Source organism: Microcebus murinus, chromosome 13, assembly GCF_040939455.1.
Source record: "Microcebus murinus isolate Inina chromosome 13, M.murinus_Inina_mat1.0, whole genome shotgun sequence".
Lineage (NCBI taxonomy): Eukaryota > Metazoa > Chordata > Mammalia > Primates > Cheirogaleidae > Microcebus > Microcebus murinus.
The window spans coordinates 2,954,681-2,973,946 of record NC_134116.1 but is presented as its reverse complement, the minus strand read 5'-3'; the positions used below and the strand labels follow the sequence as shown (position 1 = coordinate 2,973,946).

The 19,266-nt window shown below is 46.0% G+C and overlaps 1 pseudogene; it reads left to right on the top strand.

Annotated features, from left to right (window-relative positions):
• Nucleotides 1-7,617: 7,617 nt before the first annotated feature.
• Nucleotides 7,618-9,042, top strand: LOC105882208 (olfactory receptor 2T2-like; annotated as a pseudogene).
• The last annotated feature ends 10,224 nt before the right edge of the window (nucleotides 9,043-19,266 follow it).

Below are 19,266 nucleotides of genomic sequence, written 5' to 3'. Positions count from 1 at the left end.
CTTTCCAAAGACTTGTCCTCCCTCCAAGATACGCTTAAAGATTCGGTCTTCATTAGCCACCCATGTCATGAGACCGCCCAATCATACGCCACCTTAAATATAACATCCTTAAAGTCCTCTCATAAAGCCCTAGCATTCCCAGTAGTTACCCGGTCTGGTAGCCAGAAAGGCCTTACCGCCCCTTCTTTAAGCCAGTCCTTGCCCCAAGATTCAGATAATGAAGATACAGAAGAGAGAGAAAGGGAAAGTGAAGGTGATGACCCCCCGGAGGAGGCAGTCCTGGGGCCCACTCAGAGCCCACTGAGTTCCGCAGACTAAAACTTAAGACTTTAAAAGAATTAAATTCTGCTGTTAGGACGTATGGGCCCAATGCACCCTTTACCTACTCCCTCCTAGAGCCAGCCTCAGGGGGCGGCTACCTGCTCCCCGGAGAATGGGTCAAACTAGTACAGGCGGTCCTTTCTCGCGGGAAGTTCCTCTCGTGGAAAGCCGACTTTCTCGACCACTGTCAAACTACGGCTGCTAATAATTTAAAAAACCCCAATTCTGCATCTTGGACCCTTGAAAAACTTAGCGGACAAGGAAAGTTTGCCACTGAACAGCGCCAAAGGGGACTCCCGATCGGGCTTTTGTCTCAGACAGCCGCAGCTGCCTTCGGCGCCTGGCGAGCACTTCCCTCTACGGGATCTGTTCTCACTCCCTTGACAAAAATCACCCAGGGAGCTCAAGAGGGCTTTAGTGAATTTGTAGGTAGGCTTTTAGAATCTGCTGAGAGGACCCTCGGACAAGAGGATGGCAATAACAAACTCCTCAAACAATTGGCCTATGAAAATGCCAACAGCACCTGCAGGGCCATCTTCAGGGGCAAACTTAAAAATAAAGACCTTAATGACATGATTAGAATGTGTAACGATGTTGACCCCTTCACCCATAAGGTATCGCAGGCCGTGCAGCTTGCGGTTGGGGCTGCCATCCAAGGAACCACGGCACCGAGGGACTGCTTTAAGTGCGGTCAGCCAGGGCACTTTGTGAGACAGTGTCCCTTAGCCACCTCCTCTGCTGCCCCTAACCTCAGTGGACCACCAGGCAGGCCAACTCGGCCCCCCTCCCTCTGTTCTCGCTGCAAGAGGGGATACCATTGGGCTAGTGAGTGCTGTTCTAAGACCGATGCCCTTGGAAATCCCTTGCCCCTCCTTTCGGGAAACGGCCTGAGGGGCCAGCCCCGGGCCCCTCGCCCTATTCAATTTCAGTCGGCCTCGGGGAACAGCCGACAAGAGGATCCCCAGCTCCTAGACTCCTCCGAGCAACCACAGGGAGCGCAGGAGTGGACTTGTGTGCCTCCTCCGACACAATATTAAGACCTGAGGATGGTGTTCAAATTTTGCCCACTGGCTCCTTTGGACCCCCACTGGCTAACATGTTCTTTTTTATTCTGGGCCGAGCCTCCTCCACTCTTGCAGGGCTCATAGTCCACCCCTCCATAGTAGATAGTGACTTTACAGGGGAAATTAACATCCTAGCCAGTGTGCTTACCGGCCCTGTGTGTGTCTCTAAGGGACAGCGCTTAGCTCAGGCATTACCCTTGCCCCTTAATACATCCTTCCCAGCCATCGCCTCTAACCGAGGTGCTTCTTGCCCTGGCTCTTCTGATCTCTATTGGGTCCAAGCTATCACCAAGGAACGGCCCACCCTGCAGCTAAAATTAGATGGTAAACTTTTTGAAGGCCTTCTTGATTCAGGCGCTGATTCCACAGTTATTGCCCAAGACGCCTGGCCCGATTCATGGCCACTGCAGCCCTCCCTTACGCACTTGCAGGGTATAGGGCAGTCTAATAATACTCTCCAGAGCTCAAAAATATTGATGTGGGAAGACCCTGAGGGAAACAAAGGCACCACTCAACCCTTTGTAGTCCCAAACCTACCCGTTAACTTGTGGGGGCGTGATATTCTTGCACAAATGAATGTCATTATGTGCAGCCCCAATGAAGTTGTGACCAGCCAAATGCTTAAACAGGGATTCCTCCCAGGACAGGGTTTGGGCAAAGAGGGTCAGGGACTAAGAGCACCCCTAACCACCCTCCCTAAGTCAGACAGATCAGGACTAGGGTTCAAAGACCATTTTTCGTAAGGGCCATTGATCCCCCTGCACTTCAGGCAGACAAAATCACTTGGAAGAGTGACTCCCCTGTCTGGATCGATCAGTGGCCCCTCCCATCTAACAAACTAGCCACAGCTACAGCGTTAATGCAGGAACAATTAGCTGCCGGACACATAGAGCCCTCTACTTCACCATGGAACACCCCCATTTTTGTCATTCAAAAAAGGACTGGCAAGTGGCGGCTGCTACAAGACTTACGGGCTGTTAATCAAACAATGGTTCCCATGGGGGCACTCCAGCCTGGTTTGCCTTCCCCCGTAGCTATCCCCAGAGGCTACTATAAGATAGTCATTGACCTGAAAGACTGCTTTTTCTCCATACCCTTGCACCCAGATGACTGCAAAGGCTTCGCATTCAGTCTCCCGGTAGTAAACTGTATAGGACCCTCCCGGAGTTTCCAATGGCGAGTATTGCCTCAAGGCATGGCCAACAGCCCTACCCTTTGCCAAAAATATGTGGCTCAGACAATTGATTCTTTTAGAATTCAACATCCTCAAATATATATAATTCATTATATGGATGACATTCTTTTTGCCGGAGCCGACGAGGCAACCTTACATCAAGTTACCATGCAGGTTGTCTTGGCCTTATAAGCTCGAGGCCTCCGCTTGTCCCCTGAAAAGATTCAGGTTTGCCCCCCTCACCTGTTCCTAGGCTTTGAATTGTTCCCCAATAAGGTCCTCTCCCAAAAGGTGCAAATCAGAAAGAACTTTCTTCAATGCCTTAATGATTTTCAGCGCCTTCTAGGGGACATTAATTGGCTTCACCCATATTTAAAACTCACCACAGGACAGTTAAAACCCCTATTTGACCTCCTGCAGGGAGATGCCAACCCAACCTCTTCCCGCTCCCTAACTAAAGAAGGGCAGCAAGCGCTTAATTTAGTCGAGCAGGCCATAAATGCCCAGGCCATTGGCTATTTCTCCCCAGATTCCCCCTTGTACTTCATTGTCCTCCCCACCCCCTTTTCGCCCACGGGACTCTTTTGGCAGGGCAAGCCTCTTTTTTTGGGTTCACCTATTGGCTTCCCCCCCTAAAGTCCTTCCCACCTACCCTTACTTAGTAGCTAAGATTATTCGCTTGGGGCGATAAAACTCCCTTAAGCTCTTTGGAAAAGATCCGGCTGTCATAATACTCCCTTATAATGCTTCTCAAATTCAGTGGCTAATACAAAATGACAATGACTGGGCGGTTAACTGTACGTCTTTCCAGGGCAAACTAGATAATCACTACCCCCCTGACAAACTAATTCAGTTCCTCTATCGGACACCTGTAATATTTCCCAAAAAAACAAGAGTCTCCCCCATTCCCGGAGCCGTCTTAGTCTTTACCGACGGCTCCTCCTCAGGCACCGCGGCCTATAGCATTAATGGCCAGGTTCGCAGTTTTCCCACCAGATTCTCCTCTGCTCAACTCGTTGAGTTAGCAGCCTTAGTCGCAGTCTTCAAAAACGTAGATCAGTCGCCATTTAACTTGTATACTGATAGTTCTTATGTTGCTCATGCTGTCGCCACCTTAGAAACTGTGCCTCATATTCGGCCCTCCAACAATACCACTCAAATGTTCCAGCAACTACAAAGACTCATTCACTCCCGTTCTGTGCCCTTTTTCATAGGCCATATTCGCGCCCACACTGGCCTTCCTGGGCCTCTAGTCGCTGGAAATAATCTTGTTGATCAGGCAACCCGCATTGCAGGTGCTGTTCACAATATCACTGTTGATCCTGTCTGCGCTGCACGCCAGGCTCATGATTTACACCATCTCAATGCCCATACTCTCAGGCTTAAATTTTCCATTACTAGAGAACAGGCCAGAGAAATCGTCCACCAATGCAAGGCTTGTTTTACCCTTCTCCCTGAGCCACACCTAGGAGTCAACCCTCGCGGCCTGATCCTTGGGGAGCTCTGGCAAATGGATGTCACTCATTACCCCCCTTTTGGAAAGCTTAAATATGTACATGTCTCTGTAGACACTTGCAGTGGATTTATCTTTGCTTCCCTACAAACAGGCAAAGCCACCCGCCACGTTATTAGTCATATTATAGCCTGTCTCACCTCCCTCCCTCAGCCTAAAGTTATTAAGACTGACAATGGCCCGGGATATGTCAGCTCCAACTTCAAAAGCTTTTGTGCTCAGCTAGGCATTAAGCATATTACAGGCATTCCATATAACCCTCAGGGCCAAGGTATTGTAGAGAGAGCTCATCAGACGTTAAAAAATACGCTCTCCAAACTACAATCGGGAGGAGGAATTTTGTACCCTTTGACAGGTAATTCCAAAACCCTGCTTAATCATGCCCTGTTCATTTTAAATTTTCTCACCTTTGACACTGCCGGCAAAACAGCTGCCGACCGCCTTTGGCACCCATCCACCACAGATACTTATGCACAGGCCGTATGGAAGGAGCCACTTACAGGCAAATGGCTGGGGCCTGACCCTGCCCTCATATGGGGAAAAGGACATGCCTGCATCTATGATACCCAGGCAGGAAACGCCAGATGGCTACCAGAGAGAGCGATTAAGTTATATAACCCACCCAGGGAATCCCCTGAGAAGAATTCTTAATTCTGTTCTCTTCCAGAAATACAATGACTCCCAGAGAAAAGGCACTGCCCCTCCTATGCCTAATTCTAGTCGTGACCAAGAGCACCATCGCAACCAACATCCATCAGATCTACAACTATACATGGCAGGTAATTAATGAGGCAGGAGACGTTGTTAATTCCTCCTCACGTCTCTCCACCGTTATACTATGGGATCCATTAAAAATTGACCTATGCGTATTAGCTCTTGGGGCTAAAGACCCTGCGTGGGGCCTTCCCGCACTTTTCGCCCCTTAGCCAGCTCCTCCAATGACTGACTCCTCCCCAGGTTTTTGCTCCTCGGGAGCCGGACGCTCTGCAACGAGATATAAAGACCTTTATGTTTGCCCAGGGGCCCATTGACCTTGTACCAACAACTACCAATGTGGTTACGCCCCTGACTTCTTTTGTGCTTCCTGGGGCTGTGAGACCACCAGTGATGCCTACTGGAATCCTTGCTCTTCCTGGGATTATATCACCGTCAAGAAGCAGTTTCCCCGTCAAGCTCCTTCGTCCCCTTACGCCCCACAACCACCCACTGATCCTCAGTGTAACAACCAATGGTGCAACCCCCTGTTAATTTCATTCACCGAAGCTGGAAAAAAGGCTTCTTGGGATCAGTCCAGGGGATTTGAGTGGGGGCTTAGACTTCACATATCTGGAAAAGACATTGGTCTCACATTTAAAATCAAATTAATCAAAAGCCTCCCCAGAGGTCCTACGGTCACAATAGGTCCTAACCACGACCTACACCCACCTCGACCTCACGGTCCCTCCAGGGGCCCACCCTCCTCCCCAACTGTGTCCCCTTTTCCGTTTAGCACCCCCCTATACCAACCTACCCTGCCCGAGGGGCCCCCCTCCTCTGCAGAACTAATTCTCACCCTAGTCAACGCCTCTGTCAGGACCATCCGAGAGGCCAACAATTCAGAATATCAGGAGTGTTGGGTATGCTACTCCCCCCGGCCTCCCTTCTACGAGGGTGTCGCTACATTTGGTAAACTATTATTTACTAACAACACCAGCAAACTCAGATGGGGCCTGGAGACCCATGATGGCCTAACACTCAGCCAAGTCACAGGCCTAGGCCTTTGCCTTCTTAGCCCAAGAATGCTTCCCCCCCGCACCCTTAGAAAAAATATGTAATCAGTCAATTACTGTCGACTCCACCTTTCAGTATATTCAGGCACCTAACACCTCTTATTTTGCTTGTTCCTCCAGTCTTACCCTGTATGTAGTCACTGCAACGTTTCTTGAGCATAGGGAATATTGTGTGTTAGTCTTGCTCCTCCCCAGACTCACTATACATCCTGCTGACGAATTGCTCAGACTTTGGGAACTCGGCACCACAATGCCCCGGAAAAAGAGAGAGCCCATCACGGCCATAACACTCGCAGTTGTCCTAGGCCTTGGTGCCACAGGGGCTGGAACAGGCATAGTCTCTCTGGTCACCTCCAACCAGCAGTACCTGCAGCTCTCTGCTGCCATCGATAATGACCTCCGAGAGCTACAGCAGGGCCTAAAGTATCTTAAAGAGTCCCTCGATTCGCTTTCTGAGGTAGTGTTGCAAAATAGAAGAGGCCTAGACTTAGTGTTCCTCCGAGACGGAGGTTTGTGCGCAGCACTTAAAGAAGAATGCTGCTTCTACGCAGACAAAACAGGCCTGGTAGAAGATAGCATTGAGAGAGTTAGACAAAGCCTAGAAGATAGAAAAAAACGGAGGGAACAGAGTGAAGCATGGTATCAAAATTGGTTTTCCACATCCCCCTGGCTATCCACATTGCTTCCCAGTGTCTTAGGGCCGCTTGTAGGCTTTCTGTTGCTCCTCACCTTTGGGCCTTGGGCATTCAAAAAACTAACTGACTTTGTAAAGTCACAGGTGGACGCAGCCACACAAAAATCGGTCTCCGTGTTTTACCAACGGCTGGAACAAAGAGGCTCCAGAGAAGACCTCCATACAGAGTCTCCCCATACAGCCACAGAGAGTCTAAATTTCTCAGACCTTGCCTCAGACATGGAACGCAGTTGGTTCCAAAGGCTGTGGAGACGCCCATGACGGGATTATCACAATGCTGCGTACCAGGTGCACACCCCCACCAGCAGTGAGGTAACTCCATGACGGGAATATTGTAGGTCCATGCCCGGGGGCACACTTCATAATCAGAAGTGCCAGAGCTGGATGCCACCTACATAGCCTAAGACAGAGGCCTCACCTTCACATTAATCGCCCAATCTTATATTTGGGGTGCTGGTCGCGGGAGCCCATCGCGTAGCCTAAGACAGGCTCTCCACCAACTTATACAAATCTCCCTCATATTAATAAAGAAAGGGGGAGATGTTAGGAACCGAGGCCTTTGAGGGTCTTAACCCATAAATACCCTAAGCTGTCAGAAGGTGCTTAATGGCCGTTCCGAGAAAGATCGCAAGATATCCCAGGCTTGGCGCCAGAGGCTGTTCACGACTGATAAACCCTCCAGGCTTGGCGCCAGAGTCTATCTGTGATTGATAAACCCTAGGATGTTTGTAACTGATTGACCCTAAACTGTTTTTGACCGATCAACCCTAACCCCCCCGCTGCCCCTCCCTACTTCTTTGTTTCTGTATGCTTATAAAACCAATGAAAAACCTAGTAAAGCAGACCTTGACAACCCTTTGCTTGGTCTCGTTCCTTTCTCTCACCCATCTCTTTCAGGCACAGTCCCCCTTGACCCCCGCGAGTAACAGAAGGTCCCGCGGGTCGGGACACTGAACTTGATGGGCTTTCTTTTACACCTAACTGCTTCTGACATAGTATCCTGGCAGGCCCTTCCTAAATACCAGTTTATTAATCAGCTCACCAGTTCTCTGCCTTTCCAGTCCCCGGAGCTGCCTTGCGGCATGGACATGGAGTCTGTTCCCCGGAACTCCACTGACTTCGTCCTCATGGGCCTCATCACCCACCCTGTGTTCCCTGGGATTATCTTTGCAGTTGTCTTCTCCATTTTTGTGCTGGCTGTGACAGCCAACGTGGTCATGATCCTGCTCATCCGTGTGGACTCCCGCCTGCACACGCCCATGTATTTCCTGCTTAGTCAGCTGTCCATCATGTCCATCATGTCCAACATGTCTACATCTGTGTCACTGTCCCCAAGATGCTCCAAGACCTCCTGTCCAAGGAAAAGACCATCTCCTTCCTGGGCTGTGCGCTGCAGATCTTCCTCTACCTGACCCTGATCGGGGCCGAGTTCTTCCTGCTGGGCCTGATGGCCTGTGACCGCTGCGTGGCCGTGTGCAGCCCGCTGCACTACCCCGCGCTCATGAACTGCAGGATTTGCCTGCTCATGGCGGTGGGCTCCTGGGTTGGCGGGTCCCTGGACGGGTTCATGCTGACACCAGTCGCCGTGAGTTTCCCCTGCTGCGGCTCCCGGGCGATCAGTCACTTCTGCGAGATCCCAGCTGTGCTGAGGCTGTGTGTGCAGACACGTCGCTCCAGGAGACCCTGACGTGTGCGCGCTGCGCGCTGATGCTGCTCGTCCCGTCGTGGGCCGCGCCGCCTGCTCGCCTGGCCAGTGTGCCGCGGGTGGGCGCCGCGCCCTCGCCCGAGCCCTCCCCCGCGCTGGCCGCGCGTCTTCTGCGGGGCAGCCTTTCACGCCCCCGTGCTGCCCCACTCCTGCCACACGCCAGAGAAGGACGAGGTTGTGTCTGCCTTCTACACGGTCCTCGCCCCCATGCTCTACTGTTAGGGACCGACCTTCCACAGCCCCACCGGACAGAAGAGCAGAGACATCGAGGATGCAATCACACAAGAGGAGGTTTATTTTCTGGCTAGCCAGGGTCCCAGCCCCAGAGCACCAACGCAGTGGCCACTCTCGCAGGCAAGGACCCCGGCCGGAACAACGGCATGCCTTTTATCCCCATGGTGCACAAGCTGCGCACAAGCTGATCACGCGTGGATCATGCGTTGACCTTTAAAATGATTGGTTGCCCACTATTGCCTTTTGAAATAATTGGCGGGTTGGTTGCCCTCCATTGCCTGATGGGCCAGTCGCCCGTGCTTCAATGACCTCATCCCATAATTCCCCATACAGCGGCGTAGCAAGCAAGCAATGACCAGAAACAAAGGTTTGCGGTTAGCTCATTGCCCCACCCAAGTAAATTCCCGACAATTGGAAGAATTCCTCTGCCCTTCTTCTGTCCTACAAATTCCTCTGTCCTTCCTTTGCCCTACACTACCCGCTCATCTACAGCTTGCGGTACAAAGACGTGGCTGCAGCTCTGAGCAAGGTGCTTGCGCGCTGCGCAGGGCCGCGGGCCAGGCGCTAGGGGCCTGGGTGTGCACATCCGCGGGCCGCCGTGAGGCCGCAGCAGTGGTTCTGAAGAGCACTCAGTGTCATATTGTAATTAAGAATTATCAATAGGCAAAATCATCCTGCTGCAAGCATTATTTAAGTGCTATCGTCGATGGCAGCAAACATCTCTGCGTTAGCCAACTTGCTCGTCTGGACTCACCGAGGAATGTTTTCCAGACCAGTAGAACAAGGAATTGTCCCAAGCAAGGGCTTCCCTGAATAGATGCTTTTGTGTATTCCATGTGCTCATGCGTCCTTTGTATCTCTATTGCTGTCCAACTTTTGAATGGAAATTGCAAGGAAATTTCCATAGATGCTTTTGTGTATTCCATGTGCTCATGCGTCCTTTGTATCTCTATTGCTGTCCAACTTTTGAATGGAAATTGCAAGGAAATTTGCTGTATCCTTGATGATTTACTGCCAAGCATTCAATACAAATAAAATACTTTCTAATGTTAATACTGTAGCAGTTTTATTTAGGAAACTTTTGTGAAGATGACATGATTGTATCTTGAGTTATGTAGTCTTAGGCCCATTTTATGGATGTCTTTATTTTCTTACCTCTGAAATTACATTGTAAATCCTTACCATGTCTTTATTCACTTGGAGGATAATTTGTGCCTGGATATTAATAAATATTGATTGATTGATTGATTGATTGATTGAAAATTAACTCTGTCATTAAAACTGTAACATTGTCACAAACCTACAAAACTTCCATTTATGCTCTAATGAAGTGATAATAGATAAATGCACAATGAATAAATCAAGATATTTCATTAGTTAACTTAGCTCCTAGGGTTACGTTGTTTAATTTTCTTACTTAAAACCTCTTTATTGGTATGCTAGCAGACAAATGTTTCTTTAATTAGTTGGGGTTAAGTGTGGTGTTTTGATAGGTGTGCAACTTTGATAGAATACTAACTAAGCAAAGACCATACTGACCCTTCAATTGTGCATTATTTTAACTTTAAATTTTTCCTTTGTGTAAGGTCCTGGAATATGACAAACAAAAGAGAATTTCTGATTAACTTGCTGTTTATTTTCTCCATCAAATATGAGATTTAGAAAATGTTGGACACATTTTTGAGTGATTACACAACTGACAAAGACTAAATTAAGATTACTCAATCTGAGGGAGCAAGATGGCGGGCAAATAACACTGCCAGACAGAGTGTCTCTGCAGTAAAGACAGATTCTAGCACAAATTAGAGGAAAGAAGAAGACAAGCATACAGCGGACAAGGGCCGGAAGGAGGGTGCCTGAGACCCCGGCAGACTCCACGGGAGGAGGCTGCGAAGGAGAACTGGAGGCTGAGACCACCGGAGCAGCCTGGAGACCAGCGGAAAGGGTAGGTCGATTTGCTGTTTCCCCTCCCCTGCATTTGGGACTGCTGGTGGGCTCCCCAGCGGGTGGAGAGACCTGAGGACACCAGCCCAGAGACCACCGCCGCCGCCAGCCAGCGGTGAGCCTGTAGCAGACTTGGCACCGGGTTCCCAACTTCCTCCGGGCACCTCCATGTGCACAGACCCAAGCCACGCGGCAGGCGCCATATTGCCTCCTCCTCCCCTCTGCCGACCCTACCCGCGGCTGCCAAGAGAGACAATACAGCCACCAGTCAGAGGCACCTCCAGGGAATGGGACCTTCCCTTTTGGGACCTACACCTGACTCAGGGGAACTCAGACTGTGAGCTCCCTAACCACCCACCCTCCCAGGTGCTGCTGGCACTGTGTTCCCAGGAGAACGGTGCCAACTCAGAGGCTGAGAGACATAGAACCAGCTTGGGCTCCCTGTGGGTGAATTGGGACCGGAACTCCTCTCCCTGGTGGGGATACAGTTTGAACTCTGGGACCCAGAGGTCGGACCTGCAGACCAGATCCCCTGCACCGAGGGCTAGCATTGCCCGGGGCACAGAAGGGTTATACGTGAACAGCCTACAGAGGTGTGTGTGCCTCCAGGGGCGGATCGGCGTCCTAGAGGGCAACCCTCCTCCCAGGAGGAGGCCGTGCGCCCAACCCAGGTGGCGTTCCTGTGCAGGGAACCTACCTGCCGGCATCACAGTCCGGGGAGGCCTGGTGGCTTGTGGTCTGGCCTGCTGGCAGAAGCCCAGGAGTAGCTGCGGAGTTGGGGAGGGTGGAAAGAAGTGAGGCCCACTCCAGACTGCGGGTCTCAGACAGACCCACCACCACAAGCAGACTGTCTGGCTGAGCGGGTCCATTCCAGCCACGCCCTGACAGCTTTCCCTGGAAGCAGAGAACAGAACTTTGACCCCTGCTAACGGCCTGAGTGCAGGCTTACCCAACCCAGCTCCGCCCAGAACAAGAGCAGATAACAGGTCACAATATCAACAGTATAGCCTGTTCCTCCAAGCAAACGCCACCTACTGACAGGGACGGCATCTTGCACAGCCTTTCCACAGCACCCACTGACTCAATATACAGGGAGTGGTCCAATTTCACCGACAGACACCACCTAACGCCTCAGAAACTAAACAAGGTGTGTGAATACCCAAACAATAACTTAAGGAAAGAAACAACAACTGATCGACATGGGAACAAATCAGCGAAAGAACTCAGGAAATATGAAGAACCAACCGGAAAACACACCCTCAAAGAGGAGCACCAGATCCCTAGAAACGGACACCAACCCAAATCAGGCAACCAATATGACAGAAGAGGAATTTCATATGTGGATCATAAGAACACTCACCCAGCTGCAACAACAACTCAATAGCCAACACAAAGAAACCACAAAAAGCCTACAGGATATGGGAAAAGAAATAGACACAATGAAGAAAAGTGTAACCGAACTCCTGGAAATGAAGAATCAATTCAAGGAACTACAAAATACAGTGGAAAGTCTCAAGAACAGGGTAGATCAAACAGAAGAAAGAATCTCAGAGCTTGAAGATAACACCCTCCAATTAAATAATATCAGTCACAGAAATAGAGCAGAGAAACAAGAGAAAAGAGCAAAGCCTACAAGACCTGTGGGATTATGTGAAGAAACCTAATGTGAGGGTCATAGGGTTACCAAAAGGGGAAGAAGACAACACTCAAGGGTTCGACAAGCTGTTTGAAGATATAATAGAGGAAAATTTCCCAGGCCTTGCTCAAAATCTCGATATACAAGTTCAAGAAGCACAGAGGACACCTGGGAGATTCAATGCAAACAGGAAGATGTCACGACATGCAGTCATCAGACTGACCAAAGTATCAACTAAAGAGGCCCTTCTAAGAGCTGTAAGACAAAGGAAGCAAGTAACATACAAGGGAAAGCCAATTTTAATAACATCAGACTTCTCTAATGAGACTTTACAAGCAAGGAGAGACTGGGGCCCCATTCTCACTCTTTTGAAACAAAACAATGCCCAGCCTAGAATATTATTCCCTGCAAAACTAAGCTTCCTATATGAAGGAGAAATAAAAACATTCTCAGACAAGCAATGGCTCAGAGAATTCACCAAGACAAGACCAGCCCTACAAGAAGTACTTAAAACAGCGTTATGCACGGAACATCATAACAATAACCCACGAATATAAAAACAACCAAAACCCAAAGATATTAAAGGCCAGATATTACAATGGCTCCAGACAGAAATCATAGCAACAACATCCAACCCAACAGAATGATCAGTAATCTACCTTAGCTATCAGTTCTCTCAATAAATGTGAATGGCTTAAACTCTCCACTCAAGAGACATAGGCTGGCTGAATGGATAAGAAAATACAGGCCAAGTATATGCTGCCTTCAGGAAACACATCTAACCTGCAAGGATGCATATAGACTAAAAATAAAAGGGTGGAGATAATTATTCCAAGCAAATAGAAGCCAAAAGAAGGCTGGTGTGGCAGTTCTAATTTCAGACGATTTAGTTTTTAAACCAACAAAAGTAGTAAAAGACAAAGAGGGTCATTATAGAATGGTGAAGGGCACAGTCCAACAAGAAGAGATAACAATTTTAAATATATATGCACCCAACTTAGGTGCACCCAGATTCATAAAGCAAACCTTACTGGAGCTAAGCAAATGGATTAGTAGCAACTCCATAATCACCGGAGATTTCAACACCCCACTGACGGCATGAGACAGATCCTCCAAACAGAAAATTAATAAAGAAATAATGGACTTAAACAAAACTCTAGAACAATTGGGTCTGACTGACATTTACAGAACATTCTACCCAAAATCCACTGAATATACATTCTTCTCATCAGCTCACAGGACATTCTCTAAGATTGACCATATCCTAGGACACATAGAAAATCTCAAGCAATTTAAAAAAATAGAAATCATACCATGTACCTTCTCAGATCACAGTGGAATAAAACTAGAAATCAACCCTAACAGAAATTCACAATTCTACACAAAAACGTGGAAATTAAACAACCTCCTACTAAATGATTACTTCGTAAATGAAGAAATCAAGGTGGAAATAAAAAAGTTCTATGAAAAAAACGACAATGGAGAGACAAGTTATCAACTCCTCTGGGACACAGCTAAAGCAGTTCTGACAGGAAAGTTTATCTCCATAAATGCCTATAACCAAAAGACAAGAAGATCACAAATAGACAATCTAATGAAATGACTCAAAGGGCTGGAAAAAGAAGAACAGACCAACGCCAAACCCAGCAGAAGAAGCGAAATCAACAAGATCAAATCAGAACTAAACGAAATTGAAAACAGGGAAGCTATTCAGGAGATTAATAAAACAAAAAGTTGGTTCTTTGAAAAAATAAACAAAATTGACACACCAGTGGCTAAGCTAACGAAAAGCAGAAAAGAGAAATCTCTAATAAGCTCCATCAGGAAAAAAAAAGGATATATCACAACTGATCCCAAAGAGATACAAGATACAATTTATGAATATTACAAAAATCTTTATGCACACAAACTAGAAAATGTAGAGGAAATGGACAAATTTCTAGAAGCACACAGCCTCCCTAGGCTCAACCAGGAAGAAATAGATTCCCTGAAAGACCAATCTCAACAGCTGAAATAGAAACAGCAATTAAAAATCTCCCTAAAAAGAAAAGTCCCAGTCCAGATGGCTTCACACCTGAATTTTACCATACTTACAAAGAAGAACTAGTACCTATCTTGCAGAAACTATTCCACAACATGGAGAAGAACGGAAACCTCCCCGACACCTTTTATGAAGCGAATGTTACTCTGATACCAAAACCAGGAAAGGATGCAACAAAAAAAGAAAACTACAGACCAATATCCCTAATGAATATAGATGCAAAAATTTTCAACAAAATCTTAGCTAACCGAATCCAGACGCTTATCAAAAAATTAATCCATCACGACCAAGTGGGCTTCATCCCAGGGATGCAGGGATGGTTCAACATACATAAATCTATAAATGCAATTCACCACATAAACAGAAGCAAAAACAAAGACCACATGATTGTTTCAATAGTTGCAGAAAAAGCTTTTGACAAAATTCAACACCCTTTCATGATACGAACACTTAAGAAAATAGGCATAGAAGGGACATACCTAAAAATGATACAAGCCATATATGACAGACCCATAGCCAACATCATACTGAATGGGGAAAAATTGAAAGCATTCCCACTTAGAACTGGAACCAGACAAGGCTGCCCACTATCTCCACTTCTGTTCAACATAGTGCTGGAAGTCTTGGCTACAGCAATCAGACAGGAAAATGGAATCAAAGGTATCCAAATAGGGGCAGAAGAGATCAAACTTTCACTGTTTGCTGATGATATGATATTGTATCTAGAAAACCCCAAGGATTCAACCAAGAAACTCCTGGAACTGATCAATGAATTTAGTAAAGTCTTAGAATACAAAATCAGTACACAGAAATGAGAGGCATTCATAATCGCCAACAACAATCTAATTGAGAACCAAATCAAAGACTCAATTCCCTTCACAATAGCAACAAAGAAATTAAAGTACCTAGGAATATACTTAACCAAGGAGGTAAAAGACCTCTACAGGGAGAACTATAAAACACTGAGGATGGAAATAGCAGAGGATGTAAACAGATGGAAATCCATACCATGCTCATGGATCAACAGACTCAATATCATCAAAATGTCTATACTACCCAAACTGATCTACAGATTCAATGCAATACCTATTAAAATCCCATCAGCATTCTTCACAGATATAGAAAAAGTAATTTTACGCTCGTATGGAACCAAAGAAGACCCCGAATATCAAGAGCAATTCTAGGCAACAAAAACAAAATGGGAGGCATTAATATGCCAGATATCAATCTATACTACAAAGCTGTAGTAATTAAAACAATCTGGTATTGGCACAAAAACAGGAATATTGACCAGTGGAACAGATGTGAGAATCCTGATATAAAACCATCCTCATATAGCCATCTAATCTTTGACAAAGCAAACAAAAACATTCGCTGGGGAAAAGAATCCCTCTTCAATAAATGGTGCTGGGAAAACTGGATAGCCACCTGTAGAAGGCTAAAACAGGACCCACACCTTTCACCTCTCACAAAAACCAACTCATGCTGGATAACAGACTTAAACCTAAGGATATGAAACTATTAGAACTCTAGAGGAAAAAGTTGGAAACACTCTCCTAGACATTGGCCTGGGCAAAGAGTTTATGAAGAAGTCCCCAAAGGCAATCACAGCAGCAACAAAAATAAATAAATGGGACATGATCAAACTACAAAGCTTCTGCACAGCCAAAGAAATAATCATGAAAGTAAACAGACAACCTACAGAATGGGAGAAAATTTTTGCATCCTATGCATCCCATAAGGGACTGATAACTAGAATATACTTAGAACTCACGAAAATTAGGAAGAAAAAATCAAATAACCCCATTAAAAAGTGGGCAAAGGACTGGAACAGAAATTTTTCTAAAGAAGACAAAAGAATCGCCAACAAACATATGAAAAAATGCTCAACATCTCTAATCATCAGGGAAATGCAAATCAAAACCACAATGAGATATCACTTAACCCCAGTGAGAATAGCCTTTATCAAAAAATCTCCAAACAATAAATGCTGTTGTGGTTGCGGAGAGAGAGGAACACTCCTACACTGCTGGTGGGACTGCAAACTAGTTCAACCTCTGTGGAAAGCAATATAAAGATACCTTAAAGCGATACAAGTGAATCTACCATTTGATCCAGCAATCCCATTGCTGGGCATCTACCCAAATGATCCAATGACTCTCTACAAAAAAGACACCTGCACTCGAATGTTTATAGCAGCACAATTCATAATTGCAAGGCTGTGGAAACAGCCCAAGTGCCCATCAATCCAAGAATGGATTAATAAAATGTGGTATATGTATACCATGGAGTACTATTCAGCTCTAAGAAACAACGGTGATATAGCACATCTTATATTTTCCTGGTTAGAGCTGGAACCTATACTATTAAGTGAAGTTTCCCAAGAATGGAAAAACAAGCACCAGATATATTCTCCAGCAAACTGGTATTAACTGAGTAGCACCTAAGTGGACACATAGGTACTACAGTAATAGGGTATTGGGCAGGTGGGAGGGGGGAGGGGGGCGGGTATATACATACATAATGAGTGAGATGTGCACCATCTGGGGGATGGTCATGATGGAGACTCAGACTTTTGGGGGGAAGGGGGGAAATGGGCATTTATTGAAACCTTAAAATCTGTACCCCCATAATATGCCGAAATAAAAATAAATAAATAAATAAATAAAAAGATAAAAAAAAAAAAGATTACTCAGTCTTAAATTATTCTAATGCCAATACAGAGATAAAGGAAAAAGGTTTCTTCCATTGATGCTGATTTAGGTAGAGAATGTTCCCTTGAACATGCTAATTACTAGGTTGGTCTTCTCTCAGATTATTGTTGAGGAATTAATGAGATACAGCTAATAAGATCATTATTTTATAGTATCACTAATATTACTATATTAAAGACAGAAACAGGAGTTTTCAGGGGTTTGCCCTGAAGGGACATGTGAACTCATTAGTTTGCCTAGCAAGGGCTGCCTCACCTTGAAAGGGCTCTCAGGGCTCCTGTGCCTGACGCATTCCAGGAGGCTCCCTGGTTATCTCAGATCTCTGAGGTCTTCCTGTTCTTGAAAGACAAGACAGGTAAATATCTGGCTCCCAGAAGGGGCTGGAGACAATGAGTGCCCTAGGCAAGAGACGCAGCCCTGTGGATATCAGCAATTTAGAATGTAGAGATGGGCTTTCTGCCTTCTCCTGTGTATCTCAAGTCCACAATCATAAGATCAAAGAAGTATAGGGACACTGTGTCCCTGTGTTACTCCTCTGTTAATTGATAACTATCTCTTAGAACTTAGAAGTTAGCCCTTGAAAGATTTTGTAACCATTGTTCACTTGGATAGAATAGGTTAGAATTTGTTAGAAGCCCTTTGAAAAAACTTTTAACCCAAACCTGTTAATATGTAAATCTGTTACCCTGGCAACTAATTATGGAGATCTGTGACTATAAAAACCTGTGTGAATCTAACCTCAAAGCTGCACTACTGAGGGAGGGTGGTGCAGACTCCTGAGTACCCCTGCTTTCTTTGTATAAACCTATAAAACTATACCTTCGTCTCTGTGTATTCTTTAATTTCTTTTATTCTCTCTATTTCCTATTGACTTCTTATCCTCTGTGGCTATTACTACCTAAGGGACCCAGTTTATGTGGGGACGTAGGTAGATCAGAAGTAGCTGATCTCCTGCCCCTGCAGATTATTAATAATCTAATCTTTTCCCTGAAATCAAAGAAACAAATAGAAGAAAGATAGAAGAATAGCCTGGAAGGATCCACTTCTTCAAGTGTAGAAACAGACCAGGATTCATTTGTGAACAGCCCAGCCCCACTGTTCTTTCAGTTCAGTCCCATCTCCTTTCCTCTCTTTGTATGTCTAGCCCTGTCCTTCCTCCTGCCTTAGCTGACACCTCCCGACCTTCCTTCCTCACAAAATCACTTCCATTCACACCATGCACCTTTGCTCTCTCCATGACATGTTTCCTCTCCCTTCCTCAGTTGCTGCACATTAACACCTGACAGCACTGCTGTTCTTGCATTCCAAGGCTGATCCTTTGCACATTTAGTAGTGGCATTTAACTCACACATTGATTGGTATTTAGTACCTGAAAAATAACAAGTAAGGGAAGTATATTTAGACAAGTTCCTGGAGAAATCATGGGCATTTGTGACTGGGTCATTGGGGAAGAGGACTTATTTGATGTTTTTAAGAATCTATTCAACAAACTCAGTGGTGGCTACATGTAGGTGTTCACTTCATGATGATTTAGTAATCTTCCCACTTACATGTGCATTTTTCTGTTGTTATGCTCTACTTTAATACAGTTTTAAAAAAATGTTTAAATGTCATCATATACATGGTGGGTACCTACTTCCTTCACACGTTAGACTAGTCCCACCATAAAAAGGAATGACCAGGGATTTTTCTCCAGTCCTCTCTTCAGTCATTCCAGCAAATTCTTGTTTTTGTTGTGAGGACTGAACTCTAATTTTTTGCTAAAAACTCTGTCCTAAGGAGGCCAGCTGGGTTAGGCTGGCAAATGGTAAGGAGGCCAGCAGGGTTAGGCTGACAAACAGTAAATTCCCACTAAGTGGCTTTTGTTAACTAAATGAAGCAGTGGTTTACTTTTTGACCTGATTTTGGTATGGCATTAACATCACCTAAAAGATAAGAAGCCCCTGTCTTAACTCAAGCATCCTAGCAGATGCCTATTCTTAAATTTAAACCATTTTAAAACATTCTAGCAGGCGCCTATTATAAATTTAAAGTGTCCTCCTGTCTAGACCTCCCAGAGTGCTCATACCCTTATCTTAAAGTAAGCATATCCTTTCTGGTCTTCTAGATAAAGACTAACTCTCTCAGCCAATTGCCAGCCAAAGAATCTTTAAACCCACCTATAACCTGTAAGCCCCCGCTTCGAGATGTCCCACCTTTTTGGGCCAAACCAATGTATGCCTCTCATGTATTGATTTGTGACTTTGCCTGTAACCCCTGCCTCTCTAAAAATGTATAAAACTGAACTGTAACCCAGCCACAGCGAGTCCACTTGCCCAAGGCCTCTTGGCAGTGGCTCCGGGTCATGATCCTCAAATTTGGCTCAGAATAAATCTCTTTAAAATTATTTTACAGAGTTTGGCTTTTTTCCGTCGACAATTTTGGCGTAGTCGGCAGGATCTCAGAGAAGACTCAGGA